A 15,738-nucleotide genomic window follows, 5' to 3' on the forward strand; every position below is an offset into this window, starting at 1 on the left:
TGGCCTTGTTCCTTGAATATGTCTAATGGCCAGCATCTTTGACATGATGCAAAAGCTTGTCAGAAATGTGGATCTTTAGGCCCAACTTTAAATTTATTAAAGAAGAATATGCAAATTGGGGGTTGGCTTTGTGGCATAATGAGTTAAGCTACAAATACTGACGTCCTTCATGGGCACCAGTCCTGGCTGCTCTCCTTCCAATCCAATTGCCTGCTGATGTGCCTGGAAAAGCTGTAGAAGATGACCCAATTACTTGGGTCCCTATAACTGTTGGAAAATTTGGCGGGAGCTTATGGCTTCTGCCTGGCTCAACCCCAGCCACTGCGGTCATTGGAAAGGAAGCAGTGGATGGAAAATTTGAGTCTCTCCCTCCTTTTCTAACTCCACCTTTAAAGTAAATAAGAATATATACTTTAAAAAGAACCTGCAATTTAATAAGAGCTACCCATGAAATGTGACATACTAGGATTGAGTTGTCCTGTCCTCATCTGATTATATTCTTTATCTGACAAATGGGGAAACTGAGGCCCAGGCAAGGTTGTGTTCTGTTTTCAGAGTATAAGGCAAAGCTGTGGCTCAGGGAGAAGGGCTGGCTGCACCATCAAGCTTCTGCCAGCTTCATGGCCTCCTGAATTCAGGCTCAGTATGTGGCTAAAAGCTCTGTGATTGTTTTAGATTGTATTTGGCCAAGGCCTCAATGTGAGAATACATTCTAGAGTTGTCTCCATGCTACTTCTCTAAGTTTAACTGTGAAAGACATATACCAGAGGACCTAGAAGAATTTCCGTGTTCATTTTAGCCCCAGTAGGTAAAGGATGAGTCACCATCTACCCAAAACTCCTGGTGAGGCAAGGCCACGGTTATCCACTCCACCAGGAAGCTGGAGACCGGAACCCACAATATTTATGTTGGCATTTCTACTGTTTGTGTGAGGAAATGACTCCATTAATCACAGATACATCTATTATTGCATTGGTCCCTGAAATCAGGTGTTTGCCTAAAACAATAAACATAACCTATTTCTCACATTTCAGGTTTGATGCAATTGCTACCCATGGAAACCTAACTCTTTGGGCTTAGGGTAGCTTTTGTTGTCTCTATTAATATGACTGTGAATTTAAAGGAATTGGTTACCCATGTACAATTATTGGTAATTTACTGTTATGAAGAAGAAATACTTTTTGATGGTCAAATGTTGCTTTGTGCCAGGAAATAATAAAACAGCTATTTAGAGACCAAGATTAAGAAAGTAAAATGCCATGTATTTTTTATAGAAGCTGTTTTAAAAGCCTGTTGGGCATATAGATCTGAATTCTTTATCTTGGCAAGGAATAGTAAGGACTCTTGGAGTACTAGAAATGTTTGTATCTTAATTTGGGTAGTAATTGATCAGAGGGCAAAAAACTCTACCTTTATGTGCATTTCTTGATATGAATACTATGTCAATAAGATGTTTAAAGATAAATATATATATATATATATACAAATTCTCTATGTGGAAGAAATTCTCCATTCGGGAGCCTGGGATATTGGAGGTAAAGACAGGAAGTCCCTGGTTTTACTGACAAGGAAACAGGAGTAAAAGAAGAGGAATTGCCTCTCTTGCCTGGCGGAGGAAGAGCAAGGAGGATTTGCCTCTTTGTTAGTGAGGGTTGGACACATGGAGCTGAGGTCCAGCAAGTGTGAAAATGCAGACCAGACCACACAGCCTGCCTTACAGGTCCCACCCAACAAATGATTTGCTCTCTCTCTTCCCCCTTTTCCTTCTGGAAATTAGACTGATGGTACAGTCCAGGCAAAACCCAAAGGCAGATTTGGCTTTTATCTACCCTGGCAAAACATAAAGGAGAATATTTCTATGGTCGCTAATGAAAGAACTGCTCTGTGGATCGTGGCTGCTTTGTGAGAAACAGCAGCAGCAGGTGCAAAGTCTCTGTGCCTCTGGGGTCACAGGCAATTTGAATTTCCTGAAAAAAGATGGACTAGTGTTTCTATGGCTTCAACCATCAGCGATAGGAACAGGCCCGCCTTTGAAATCTAGAATATTCCAGATGAGGTCAGTACATTGGCAATTCCATAAGCCATTGTACTCAGACTCCCGGGGGGCAAAAATGAAGGTGCTGGGCCCAGGCAGAGCACCCAAGGAGGCAATTCTCAGGGGATTTAAGTAACTTTGGATTCATGGGAAAGATTAAGAAGGGCCAACTAAGCAAACAGTATCTTAGAGGAAAACAGGTTTATCTAATGTCTTTAAATTTTCTTTTGAAGTGTTTAGGCATTAAAATGGGTAGAAGAACAATGGGGCAATGATAAGAATTTTAGATATCCTTTGATAAGTTTGTCTATTACACTGCTTATTCACCAAGAAAGTAGTAGATCTGGAAGTGGGCCATGCAAGGTTGTAGGTTGAGATTAAGGTCATCCAAATGTTACAGGCAGGTTTTCCTGTCTACTAGAATCATACCCTACAGATCTGGCTTGTTGGTTTGTAGACTGACATGGCAGTTTTAAGGGGAGTTTCCCACTAATTGTGCAGCTTTAGGTGCCAAGGGTAGGGCTCTTCCCATTGGACCAGTGACCTCTAACTGTAGGGTGTCCTGAATAATCCATTACCTGCAAAAGACACTATATTGATAATTTTTTCCATGAAAATCAGAAAGGCATTAAAGCTTGCCAGTGTTTAAGTATGGACTGAGCCTGGATTACTGCATCAGCTGTATGTCAGACCTCGGCAGGTTGCGTGTATCAAGCAGTCTCAAGCAGGCTGATGGGCTTTCCACATTGCAGGGGATCTTAGTGCATTGCCACCTGTTGCTCTTCGCTCAACTCCAGGGAAGTTTTCAGATTTCATTGTCTTTGTTACTCTGACAGAATGGATAAGCTCCTTAAATGGACTCTTGCAAAAAAAAAAAAAGCAAGCCACATATGAATAATGTTAATAAGGTAATCACACACCCAACCCAGCAGGCAGCTGAGCCAGTATTTTCTTGCTCTGGGTGCAAGTGTGCATTTTGGTCTTTTGTTGCCCGTGAGATGAGATGGAAAGCAACAGCAATCTCATGTGAGCGAACAAGTTGCCAAAACACTTTCATGAAGCTGATGTGCGATATGAATGATCTTCCCTGTTCTTGATGACGAAAGTCCCCTAATCTCCATTGTACCTTGTAACCCATGCTCAAGGGCACTAGGCAGTCATGGTGATTAACCATTCATGTAGCCACTGGCCTTCCAGAGAAAGACAAACTTCTGCAGTGCTGTTGCTGGTAATGATAATAAAGATATGATTCTCAATAGTGCTTTAAAATGTGGCCAGGTTGATTGATAAATGTTTAGAAGCTTCTTTTGAAATTTCTTAATAGCAAAAAAAAAAAAAAAAAGTCATGTTACTGGGTGAATGTTTGTTCTTCCTGATGCTATTAGATGTGGTTGACATAATGCCTAAAAAAAAATACAGTGACAATGCCAAATGGCGTTCTTCATGAGCAAATATTGTGGGTTGAGTATAGAAGTAGACGCTATTCTGAATATAGATGTGAGGGTTAGAACAGAAGACATAGTGTAGGATGCTTGCTGTTTAGTTGTATAAAGCATATATGTCGTCAATATGCTCCAGTTAGGATATTTGTAAGATTGTCTCCATAGTTCAGAATCTAAACGATTTTAATGTGTGTGCTTGTGCCACATATGGGGAAAACATACTAGGCAAACTATCTCAACAAATAATGCTGTAATTAAAATATTTTATGGAAAACCTTGCTAAGCATGTCCACTGAGACAGAGATGAGACAAGTATCACTCATTCCCTGAGTCATTCACAGGAAAGGTTTTATAATAAAGTACTCATTGCCAGCAGTGCACAAAACATTACAGGATGTCATCCACCTGGGTTAGCTTGATTTAGAAAGAGCTTTGGAATGCAGTGGTGTCTGTAGAACACAGTGTAATAAGAAAGCAATGACCGTGAGACCCTTCTGTAATACACAGGCTAAGTTCCGTCTAAGTTCTTCCTAAGCTTTCTTTAGTTAAAATACTGATGAAAGTTTGACTTTGCTTGATTCATTTTTCTTATAGGAAATGAGACCTTTTCTGTAATAATTATTCTGTCTAGAAAATGGTTTTTGGGGGTTCGGCAGTGTGGCCTGGTGGCTAAGGTCCTTGCCTTGATCCCATATGGCTGCTGGTTCTAATCCCGGCAGCTCCACTTCCTCTCTGTCTCTCCTCCTCTCAGTATATCTGACTTTGTAATGAAAATAAAATAAATCTTTTAAAAAAAAAAAAAGAAAATGGTTTTTGGGAAAAAAAATCACAGTAAAGCTAACATGAAGAATGAAGGGTCATGCTTCATTGACCCTATTTTTAACTCCCAAAAACCTATTATCACAGACAACTGGGTTAAGTATACTCCTGCTCTCCACACTTCTGTAATATCCTGTGTGCATATCTGTCCACCTGTCTAACCACCCACCCACCCACCAATCTATCCAACGAATGCAGTCATAAGTTAGTAAGTATCAGTGCTCTAGATGGTTAAGTATACAGTAAACAAAGCCATCCCAAATCCCAACTCTCATGGAGCATGCGTCTTGTTAGGTTCAGGGATGAGAGAGAGAGAAAATGGGAGAGAGAGACTGACTGCCTGACTGACTGACTCAGACTTCCAGTTCAGGCAGGGCTTTATTAGAGGAGAGAGTCTAACAGACTGCTCCCTGGCTTGAGACACTTCCACATGGCGGGGCAGCTGCATAAAGGAAATGGGCACCTACGGTATACAGCACTGGGAAATTATACATTTTTGGTGTGGGGAATAGGATAAGGCAGCAGCTCCTGGGATTGCACATGTGAGGCGTGACTGTAGCATGTGATCTATAGCATAGGGTATTCATTGTGGTGGGCTGACACAAGGTCAGGCATTCCAGACATTCCTGAGGAGATACAGCCAGGATGATCCATCATGGACTCACTGGCACCCTGCCTCCAGCCACCATCCTGCTCTGCCCAACCTAACACATCCAAACTGAAGACAAACAATTTCAAAAACTAGTAAGGCGTAAGTTAGGTGATGACGAAGAAGTGATGAACAGAGAAGTGAAGAGATGCAAGGGACTATATCATGATTTGGACTTCCATAATCTGAGAAAATATCATTGGGAAGATGTAGAGACCCGAAGGGGATGAGAGGGTGAGTTCTCCAAATGTCTGGGAAAAGGTGACTGTTCAGAGGGAGCAATAAGCGTGAAAAGAAGGACTGTACTTTGGGTTTCAGTTGGAGACCAATGAGAGGAAAGGAAGAGGGGGCAGCCAAGGTCGGGGAAGTAAGGGAGGGGAGCTAGATTAGTAGGCTGAACCCTGTAAGATTTGGGGCACCTTGTAAGATTTTGACTTCTAGTCTAGGTTGGGGAGTCCCTGGAGGGACCTTGTGTTTTAACAGAATTCTTTTGGTCATGTTGTGGAGAATAACTGAGTGAGGAGGCCCTCCAGTAATTCACATGAGAAACAGTTCAAAGTGACTGATGTCAGAGTGGTTGTTGGTGTTAAGATGTGTTTGGATTCTCCATCACCTTGTGTTGCAATGATGTTACCTACTGAACAACTCATCCTCTCCACCTGCACTCCCAGTGCCCACCACAATGGCTCACCCATAAATAGTCCCAACTATTTCCTTTAGGGAAGTGAACTATTTCCATGTGGAAGAATGTATGGAGCTCACTAGTTTTTAAATTATACACAAGAGAAAGTTGATTAGGAAAGTTAATGTACTACAGGCTTTAAGGAGAAATCAATGACGATCATGAGTTATTATGAGAAAATGGATGACTCCGGGTGCATATTCTGGTTGTGGCACCTGATTTTAAGGAAATAGGTTTTCTCCCTCTAATTCTGAGTGTTATCAATTATGGACATAAACAATTTGAATTGGCTAGAATACTTAGAACCATTGTCTCACATGATTCCTTTCCCAAATCAAGCCATGTGGATCCACAAGGTCATGCAGTGTAACCTGTACTCACGGAAGTGTCACAAATTTACGTAACCATAGAAACAGAACAGACAGTATCATGTTGCACACTGTTTGATCAGGGACTACTTGGTTTAAATGGTTGTAGTAATTTGAATACTGTCGTCCCCAGATGCCACATCCTCATCCCCGGAACCCGTAAACATTTTCATGTGCAGAAAAAGACTTTTTGTGCAAGTGATTAAAATGAGGACATTGGGATGAGAAGGTACTTATGAACTATGTAGGTAGGCCCAAACTGCATTCACAATTAATTTAGAAATTTTTAAAACTGCATTTGGAGATTTGACATTCATATAATAGTGAACTCAATTGTATGTCTTGTGTTATTACCTCTCCTCCAAATGAAAAAAACTAAATTGCCTTTAAATTTCTGTATAATACGGCCCCAGCATTTTGACATGTTGGTGTAAGTTGTCTTGAATGCTGGCATCCCACATGAGCTCAGGTTTGAGTCCTTGCTAGTGCATTTCCACTTCAACTGTCTGCTGATGCAGCTGAGAAGGCAGTGGCTGACGGACAGGTGCGTGGGACCCTGCCGTCCATGTGGGAGACTTACACGGAGTTCCTGGATTCTGGCTTCAGCCTGGCCCAGCCTTAGCTGTTGTAGCCATTTGGAGAGTGAACCAGCAGTCAGTCAATCTCTCTCTCTCGCTCTTTCTCTTACTCACTCACTCTCACTTGTATGTATATGCAAAGCTATGCCTTTCAACTGGATAAAATATTTTTAAAGCTATCTATGAATACAATGGTACTTCAAAATATATTTATGGAAAATGAAAATAGAAGCTGTTTCAAATATGTATTTTTCCTTGAACTTTTTCAAAATCTGTCATACTTCAGCTTACTCTGTGCAAGAGGAACTTTAAAGTAGATGCAAAAGAATTATAACACCCTGTGGTGGGGGTTGAGGAGACTGTTAAAACTGCCCAGCTGTTAAACCAGGATCTTCTTAATGAAGAGTATGTGTGCTTGCCAATTAGAATTTTCATAGTTAATGATGGTGAAAGGAAATTCTACAACTGAACCATCTCTCAGTAGGATATTGATTAATTTGTGATTATGGTTTGATCTGTTTGTTTTGAAGTACTACTCCATGTCTATCTTTCGGAAGTTATACTGGACATGCAGTTGTTATGACTGTATGCTTGCACATAATGATGCACAGTGAATTGAATATGACTTCCAGTTCGATTGCACTTCAGCTTTCTCCATCTGGTCACCCTGTAAAATTCTGACCCCAGAATAAGGAGTAGATTTTATCTTAAGAAGAACAAAAGTGATCATAGCTGGAATGCCTGAGCGTTGGATGCTGAGTGCTAAGTATTGGAATGCCTGAGTCTCACTAGGAATTTACTGTGGGCTTAACAGCCTACAAAACTTCCTGAACCCTAGACATACTTCTTGCTTTCCTCTACCTTCCCACAATCCACGGCCCTTTATCCTGTCCTCTGCTCTCAGCACTTTTGGTGAATCAGTTCTAGAAACCTTAAGAAAGACATCTTGAGATAACATCTTGACCTTTCCATCTAAATTCCCTTAAGTCAGGAGCCAGAAGATTATGGTCTGTGGTCCAAATGTAGCCTGACTTCTCAGGGTTTAAACCTACCAGCAGGCCCTAAGGTCACTGAGGTGAGGTGACAGTGTTCTTCAGCCATAAGAACCATCAGGGACAAGCTGGTGAGGAGTGTCCATTTATTCAACACAAATCCCAGGGTTTTAAACGTTACAGCAGGGGAGGACAGGAAGAGCATTTTCTTCAGCAGTCCCACCCACCAAAGACACTACAATTGGCTATACAACATGTTTATTTCCCGTGACCTTCTGGGCATGTCAGAGGTCACGTTCCACATGTAGGCCTAGAAGCTCAGGCCATGGGTAGGTAAGTTCTAAGCCTCACCCACCAGATAGCAGACAGGGGCTCAGAGGCAATTGTCCACACTGACTCTCTGTGTGTGTGTGTGTGTGTTTTAGTGAAGCTTTATTGGAACATAGCTATGCCCATTCTTGGATGTACTGTCTCTGCTTTTGCTGCTACTATAGCAGAGTTGAAGACTCTTAACAAGCAAGCTTTAAGGCATTAAATATTTACTCTCTGGCATTTAAGATAAAAATGTTCACAGACCCCTGCTTTAAGTTGAGAGAATGTGCCATGAGCCTGGAGGATGCTGGGTCTGGCTATTATCTTTTCACAAAGGAGAGACAGAATCCAAGGTAATGCCTGCACATCAGCCCGGAGATTCCAGGCAGTCTGATTTACTGGAGAGCACAGGCATGATTTCTTCCCAGTTCCAAGTGACCCTTCCCTGTTGAGCTACAGTGTGGGAATGGTGGCAACATACAAGCTGAAGGATTGTCTTGCTCTCTGTTCATCACCATTCTCAGATGGTTCTGACCTGATGGAATCTCTCAGGTTGCTTCATATATGGACGAGCTATGCTGGAAAAATGCTGAGGTCAAGAATTCCAGACAATGAAGTCTTCTCTCAAGATCCATTGATGTATTATGTTCTGAACCCCAGCCATGGAGGAACACCCTTACTCTATGCAGAGCTAAGGAGTCCAACTTCTGCTCAGAGGATGAGAAGAGATGAGTGTGGGTGGTCCTAGGCTTGCCATTCGGGAAGTACCATCTGAACATCCTGGAGCCCTTGGGTCTCAAGGGACCAAGGTTGAACATAGATAGTTTAGCAAGCTGATTTTGTTGGTGGCATTATCTACACTGGCCAGTGGAGAACATGAAGTGATGCCATGGAAAAGATTCCCTATAGCAATGCAGAAATAAGTTTGTTTTGTTATGACTGTGGGTTAATGATGGGTCCGAATTCCTCTTCAGTATCATATGTAATTTTTTATTCATATGAATGGATGTGGCCCATGACTGTCATAGTATATAGAGTTTCAACTTAAAAGAATCTGTATTCACCTTTTGGGTTCATTTTATTGTACCTTTGTCAGTTGAGTTAATTACCTTCAGTTTGATCACCTTTAAGGTTATTCACAGTATTCTTGTCAAAGAAAAAAGTTAGTAGAAAAGGCTTCCATGTTGCTGGGCAAATGCTAGCCATGTAATTATTCTCACCTTGGCTTACTGTTGAGCTAAACAGAATTTAAAGAGAGTAGTCAATTTATTGATCTCATTGTCTAAAGTAGTGGTAGGAGCAGGGACTCAGACAAAAAACTAAGGATTTAGAGTCATGAGAGTACTTTCATCATGGGTTAAGAAAAGACAGTCTATGTGTTTTTATACTCTACTATAGTGGTTTTATTTTTAATTTTGGAAGCTCTTGTCAGCCTGTGAAAATAGCAATTATGATATTTCAATCAAGGACACAGCCTTAGGCTCTGTGATAATTATGGTACAAAAAGCCAGTGGAAGCTGAGTGTGTTCAATAGGTAAATTGGAGCTGATCAGTAACAAGTACAACCAGTTATAATAGTATGACAGCTTCATACAAGGACTGGGAATGGGCCAAGATGACAGAATAAAGCTCGGAACCTGGGTTCCACTTGGAGAAGGTATTCTTTTCTTCCTTTATTCTTTGAGATCACAACAAAGAAATAATTGACTGGATATAGAAGTTTCATGACAAGTCAGTGACATTTTATTCAAAGTAATTGCAGGGCTTGCCTTATTTCTGACAGTTGATCAAAGGGAAATTGAAATTTACAAGGCAAACTACTCCCAAGTAGATCAATAAATATGCAAGTACATTCAGTTTTCTTACTAGGACTCTGGAAGGCAAGCTGGGAGGTCCCTCTAGAGTTTCCCTCCCTAGTTGACTCAATTGTTACTTTCCTGTATAATGGCTTCAATGGCACTGCTGCTGGGTAGTCATCATCTACCACAACCAGGACAATTTATGGCTTCCTTCTTGGATGTAGCTGCATTGTGATCTGAAGCCCTGGCTAAATAGAACAGCACATTCTGTGTTGTTTGCTAACGTCTTGAGAACCTTCCAGACCTGTAATACCCGTGGATGCCTGCCTTCTTTCCTGAAATGATTTGTCCACATCCTTGATGTTAAGAAGTCTGCAGATGGATGGTTTTTACATTTTCCTTTGAAACTCCGGCCAGGATTGAACTGAAAGGTTATTAACGTTTGTTCCAAAAAGCTCTGTGAAATTACCAGTCAGGCAAAACTTAGCCTATTGGTTGGTTGGATGCTCTTTTGGTAGAAACTGATACTTGAAAGACTGTTGGAGGAGCCTTCCTGTCTTTCTTGATGGTGCCTCTTAGAATTTCAGTCTTTTCAACTGGGTGCAGGCTTTTTTTTTTTTTATGTTTCTCCAATTAATTCTTTTGTTTTTTTTTTTTGTTTTTTTTTTAAATACATTTTATTATTGTTATTATTGTATAATACAGTTTCTTTCTTTCTTTCTTTCTTTTTTTTTTTTTTTTTTTTTTTGACCACTGCTAAGATCTCTCCTCCTCCTCTTTGGATACAATAGAGAACGTCATGGCCTTGCTATCAGGAAGAAGCAAAAAGTTTTACATTCTACGTGCTCATTGTATTTTTAATTTTCTAGAACTGTAACTACTTGCCAAAACTGTTCTGGCATTCTCTGAGGGTGCATCATTTGTCATCAGGAAACTTTTGAACTCCACATGAATGCAAAATATCAGTGGACATATTTATATCCTCCCAAAGCATATAAAAACAATTAGACTAATTTTTTGGACTTTGGGTTACATATGCTTATGTGTCACACAAGGAATTTCTCATTCTTGTTTTATTACTACTAATTGTGTTGGTAAAGGTTTATTCAGGAAAACAATGTGTAGGCATGTCAAGCAAAGGTCGATTCTGAAACTAAGGGCTGGTAGAGCACAGTAAAGGGTGAAACTGTTGCTACTTACAAGAAAAATGGTCAGAGGAGGCATCGAATGCACGGGTGTGTACACACTGGAGTGCTGGAGTCCACATCTGCTTTTGTAACTCCTGATTCTAACTCCAGAATATCAATGGTTGCAGGGGCCCCACAGGCTCGTGGAGGCGGTTGCTGCTGCTGGCATCCTTAGCAGCCCTGGAGCCCAGGGCTGCCTACCACTGTAGGCATGGGAGCTGGAAGCAGAGAGAACAATGGCTTCTTCCCAGTTTCCTGTTAGTGTCTGTCATTGCTTGGATCTAATTGCAAAGCATTTGGCAGGGTGCTAAGGAACTATCTTGCAGGGTCTAGCTCTCTGGAAAACAGAGCTGGGCACAGAGGCTGAGACTGAAAGATGGAGAAGCAACTTATTGCTTGACTTTGAAGGCAGACAGATGCACCTCTCATGTTCCATCCCTCTTTCCAATCTCCCAACAGCAAGTACTCCCCTGGCTTTCTTTTCATGCCACAGTGTAATTCTGATTTTGAGCAGCTTCTATTGGTTTAATATTTAAAGATAGAAAAACATTTCTGAAAACCAAGTGATGTATCCTATTGTTCATCTTTTTAATCAGTTTCTTTAGAAAGTTTTGGAATGATGGCAATGGACATTGGCTTAGGCTTTCAAAATCATACTAAGCTGAACATAAATATTTCTCACTAATACACCAACCTCACAGGGCAGGAATTTTGTCTCCCTAAAAGGGAGTGTTTCAGAGAAAGCTTCATAGATCCTTGTTCCCAGACCTGGGACAAGAACTCAGTCCATCATATTCCAGACAGCATGAATGGCCTTATAACCAGATTGTATCCTGGATTTTGTTGCTGCTGATGGTGTTTTTTATTATTTATTTATTTATTTATTTTTATTGGAAAGTTAGATATGCAGAGAGGAGGGACGAGAGAAATATCTCCTGTCTGATTCACTCCCCAAATAGCTGCAATGGCCAGAGCTGAGCCATCTGAAGCCAGGAGCCTCTTCTGGGTCTCCCATGCAGGTGCAGGGTCCCAATGCCTTGAGCCGTCCTCAACTGCTTTCCCAGTCCACAAGCAGGAAGCTGGATGGGAAGCAGGGCCACAGGGACACAAACCGGTGTCCATATGAGATCCATGCATGTGTAAGGTGAGGACTCTAGTTGCTAAGCTACTGCATTGGGCCCCTGTTTTTGTTTTTAATAAGAACCAAGAGGTGTCTGGAGATGAAAGGAATAATATTTCTGAGTAGGTTGTCATGGTGGGATGTTGAAATGCTACTGTGGACTCAGAGGCACAATGTGTACACTTGTCAGTAGAAATACAATCTTGAAATTACAAAGCTCTTTGCTTGAATCTCTTGATGGCACCAGTTTATTTTAAAAACATCTTTAAAATTTTATTTACTTGTTAGAAAGGCAGAGATACAGAAAGAGGGGGAGAGACAGAAATAATGAGATCTTTCATCTGCTTGTTTACGACCCAGAAGGCTACAATGGCCAAGCCAAAGTCAGGAACGAGCAACTCCTTCTGGGTCTCCCTGCTGGGTGCAAGAGCCTAAGCACTTGGGCTCTTTTCGGCTATTTGTTCAGGTGCATTAGCTAGGAGCTGGATAGGAAACAGAAGAGCCAGAACTCAAATTGGTATACATGTGACCACATATTGGCACACAAGTGCATATTGGCACACAAGTGCATATTGGCATTGCAGCCTGTGGCTTAGCACACTGTAACACAACAGCAGCCCCCAGACTTCATTTTTTTAGCACTCATTTGTTTATCTGCCATTTCTTCTGAATAGCTTGGAAGACCCTAAAGGAGTGCAGTAGTGTCATGTTTGTCCTTGGATCCCATGCAGGACTAGCAGTTAGGCTCAACAAAGCAGGTGACTGTTCACATCTGGGTTTGCAAGGCTCTGTTTCCTTCATGGGCCACACAGGATTGCACCCAGAATCAAAGTCTTCAAACAACTCACTCAGATCCAGTCTTCACTTTTTAAGTTTTTTTTTCAATTTCTTCCTTAAAATATAGATAATACATACTTCCCAAGGGTTGTTGTAAGACTATTAGTGTATATGAAGTTCTTGGAACTGTAGTTGGCAAATGTTAAATGTTTAATAAATACTAGTTCACTGTCATATCATTTTTATCAAAGTTGGCTCATGTAAAAATTAGAACATCATACGGCAGTGATCTTCAAAGATTTATAAATAAATGATAATCTGTTGAAGCTTTCTGAGGGTGTAAAGCAATTGATTGAATTTGAAATTATCTGAGTTTTCAAGCGTAGATGTCAGACAAAGTTGATGATGCATGTAGGTCTGTGTAGCTATTTGTGCATGTGGCATCTTTATGATGTTAGTGTCTGACTTACTTGCCACAAATCTTCTATATAGGTAATGGTTCAAATGTCCGTAGTTGGTCTTTCTCTCCCAGATGGATGGTTATTTGCTGTTTCCTACAGTGAAGGGACTAGATGGTCGCTGCCCATGTAGATACCTACAGTTTTGGCTATGTACTGCAAGTGTTTAGGAGGCATTCAGCATCAAAGGACAGTGTCCCTGGAGCCAGGTAGCTTGGTTTAAGCTGGTAAAGGAAATTTGGAAGGAGCCTTTTCACATTGCCTTCTCAGCGCCGGATCACCAATAGAGTCCAGTCTGTTCTTCCACAGATTGCTGCCTTATCAGGCACAAATTTCTCTGGTGGAAAGTAAGAAGCTGATTTTTAATTTTCAGAAATTTCTCAACTGGTGATAACAGGGTTCCTTTGTTTCTCTCTGTCTAAAACTCTAGTCACATTGGTGAAATCACACCGGAGACAGTTGTCTAATTCAGAGCACATCTTGAGGGGAGTCGCTATCATGAAACTCAATGTTTACTCAGTTACCTATTCATGCGTGCATTTGAAAACTATATTTTGAACACTTGTATCAGGTACTATTTAAGGCTGTAAACAAAGTGAAAAACATGTATGCAAAAATCTCTGGTATTTAACATGTAGCTGCTGAGTTTTAACTTTTATATTATATGGCGAGCAAATTTCATGTATTTTATATATGTGGATTTAGGAGCGAAGTGCTGCTTCCCACCATCCCCACCCTCATGCCCTCATTGCCACCGTTTCACTTACTCCCTCTCTCTTCTCTTCTTTTTACAATGATGTACTTTCAGTTATTTGATAAACACAAGCTCAACCCTCTACTGTGTAAACTGTGGTTTTTATTTGCATTTTCCTGATGTCTAGTGATCCTGAACATTTTTTCATGTGTCTGCCATTTGTATTTCATCCTTTGAAAAATGACTGTTCATGTCCCCTGCCTGTTTCATCACTGGATTGTTTGTTTTACTGTTATTAAGTTTTTGAGCTCTTTATAGATCCTGGATATTAATCCTTTATCAGTTGCATACTCTGCAAATATTGTCTCCCACTGTGCTGGTTGTGCCTGTTCCCTTTGCTGCTTAGCTTGGTGTAATCCCATTTGTCCAGTTTTGCTTTTATTGCCTGTACTTCTAGAGTCTTTTCCAAGCAGTCTTTGCCTCTGCCAACATCGTGCAGGATTTTCTTTCTGTTTTCTTCTAGTAATTTGATGCTGTCAGGTTATAAATTTAGATGTTGTTCCATTTAGAGTTGATTTTTGTTAAAGGTATAAGGTAGGGGTCTTGTTTTATACCTCTGTACACAAAGATCCAATTTTCCCATAACCATCTGTTGGAGAGACTCTTTCCCAGGGATTGATTTTAGCCTGCTTGTTAGAGATTAGTTGGTTTAAGAATTGTGGATTAATTTATTGGATTTCTATGTTCTTCCATTGGTTTACATGTCTATTTTTGTGTCTGCACCAGGTTATTATAACTTTCTTGTAGTACATCTTGATAGTGGTGTCTCTGGTTTTGTTTGTTGTTGTTGTTTAAAATCGCTTTAGCTATTTGGCAGGGGGGGTGGCTCTTTTTTCTGTATGAATTTTTGTTTTTCTCTGTGTCTAAGTATGTCATTGATGTTTTGATTGGGATTACAATGAATCTATAAAATGTTTTGGGTAGAATAGGCATGTTTATATTTTTCTAATCTGTGAATATGGAAGATTTTGTGTGTGTGCGTGTGTGTGTCTTTTCTTTAATGATTTGTCATTTTCATTATAGAGACCTTTCACATCCTTGATAAAATTGATTCCATGGTACTTAGATTTTTCATTTCTATTGTGAATGGTACCAATCTTAGAAGTTCTTAATCAGCCATAGTGTTGTCTGTGTATACACAGTCTCATGATTTTGTGTGGTTATTTTATAACCTATAGTTTTGCCAAGCTCTTAGGAAACCTGATGGTCTTAGTAGATTCTTGGTTTCCCTACCTATAGGATCGTGTCATCTGCAAACAGAGACAAATTGACATACTCTTTTCTAGTTTGTTTTCCATTAATTTCCTTTTCTAGCTTAATGACTCTGGCCAAACTTCCAGAACTACACTGTGCAGCAATAGTGAGAGTGGGTATCCTTGTCTGGTTCCAGCTTAGTGGCAGTGCTTCCAATCCTTGTCTGGTTCCAGCTTAGTGGCAGTGCTTCCAACCTTTCCAGATTCAATATGTTGTTGGCCATGAATTTATTTTTTTTTAAAGATTTATTCATTTTATTACAGCCAAGTATACAGAGGAGGAGAGACAGAGAGGAAGATCTTCCATCCAATGATTCACTCCCCAAGTGAGCCGCAATGGGCCGGTGCACGCCAATCCGAAGCTAGGAACCTGGAACCTCTTCCAGGTCTCCCACGCGGGTGCAGGGTCCCAATGCATTGGGCCGTCCTCAACTGCTTTCCCAGGCCACAAGCAGGGAGCTGGATGGGAAGTGGAGCTGCCGGGATTAGAACCGGCGCCCATATGGGATCCCA

At 40.8% G+C, this 15,738-nt stretch overlaps 1 protein-coding gene across 5 annotated transcripts in view; it reads left to right on the forward strand.

Moving 5' to 3' along the window:
* The window catches only part of NCALD (neurocalcin delta), a 389,065-nt gene that overhangs the window by 261,543 nt on the left and 111,784 nt on the right, over positions 1-15,738 (forward strand). The gene's annotated exons all lie outside the window — the stretch shown is intronic.

The sequence above is a fragment of the Ochotona princeps genome, chromosome 9 (assembly GCF_030435755.1).
Source record: "Ochotona princeps isolate mOchPri1 chromosome 9, mOchPri1.hap1, whole genome shotgun sequence".
NCBI classification, from domain to species: domain Eukaryota; kingdom Metazoa; phylum Chordata; class Mammalia; order Lagomorpha; family Ochotonidae; genus Ochotona; species Ochotona princeps.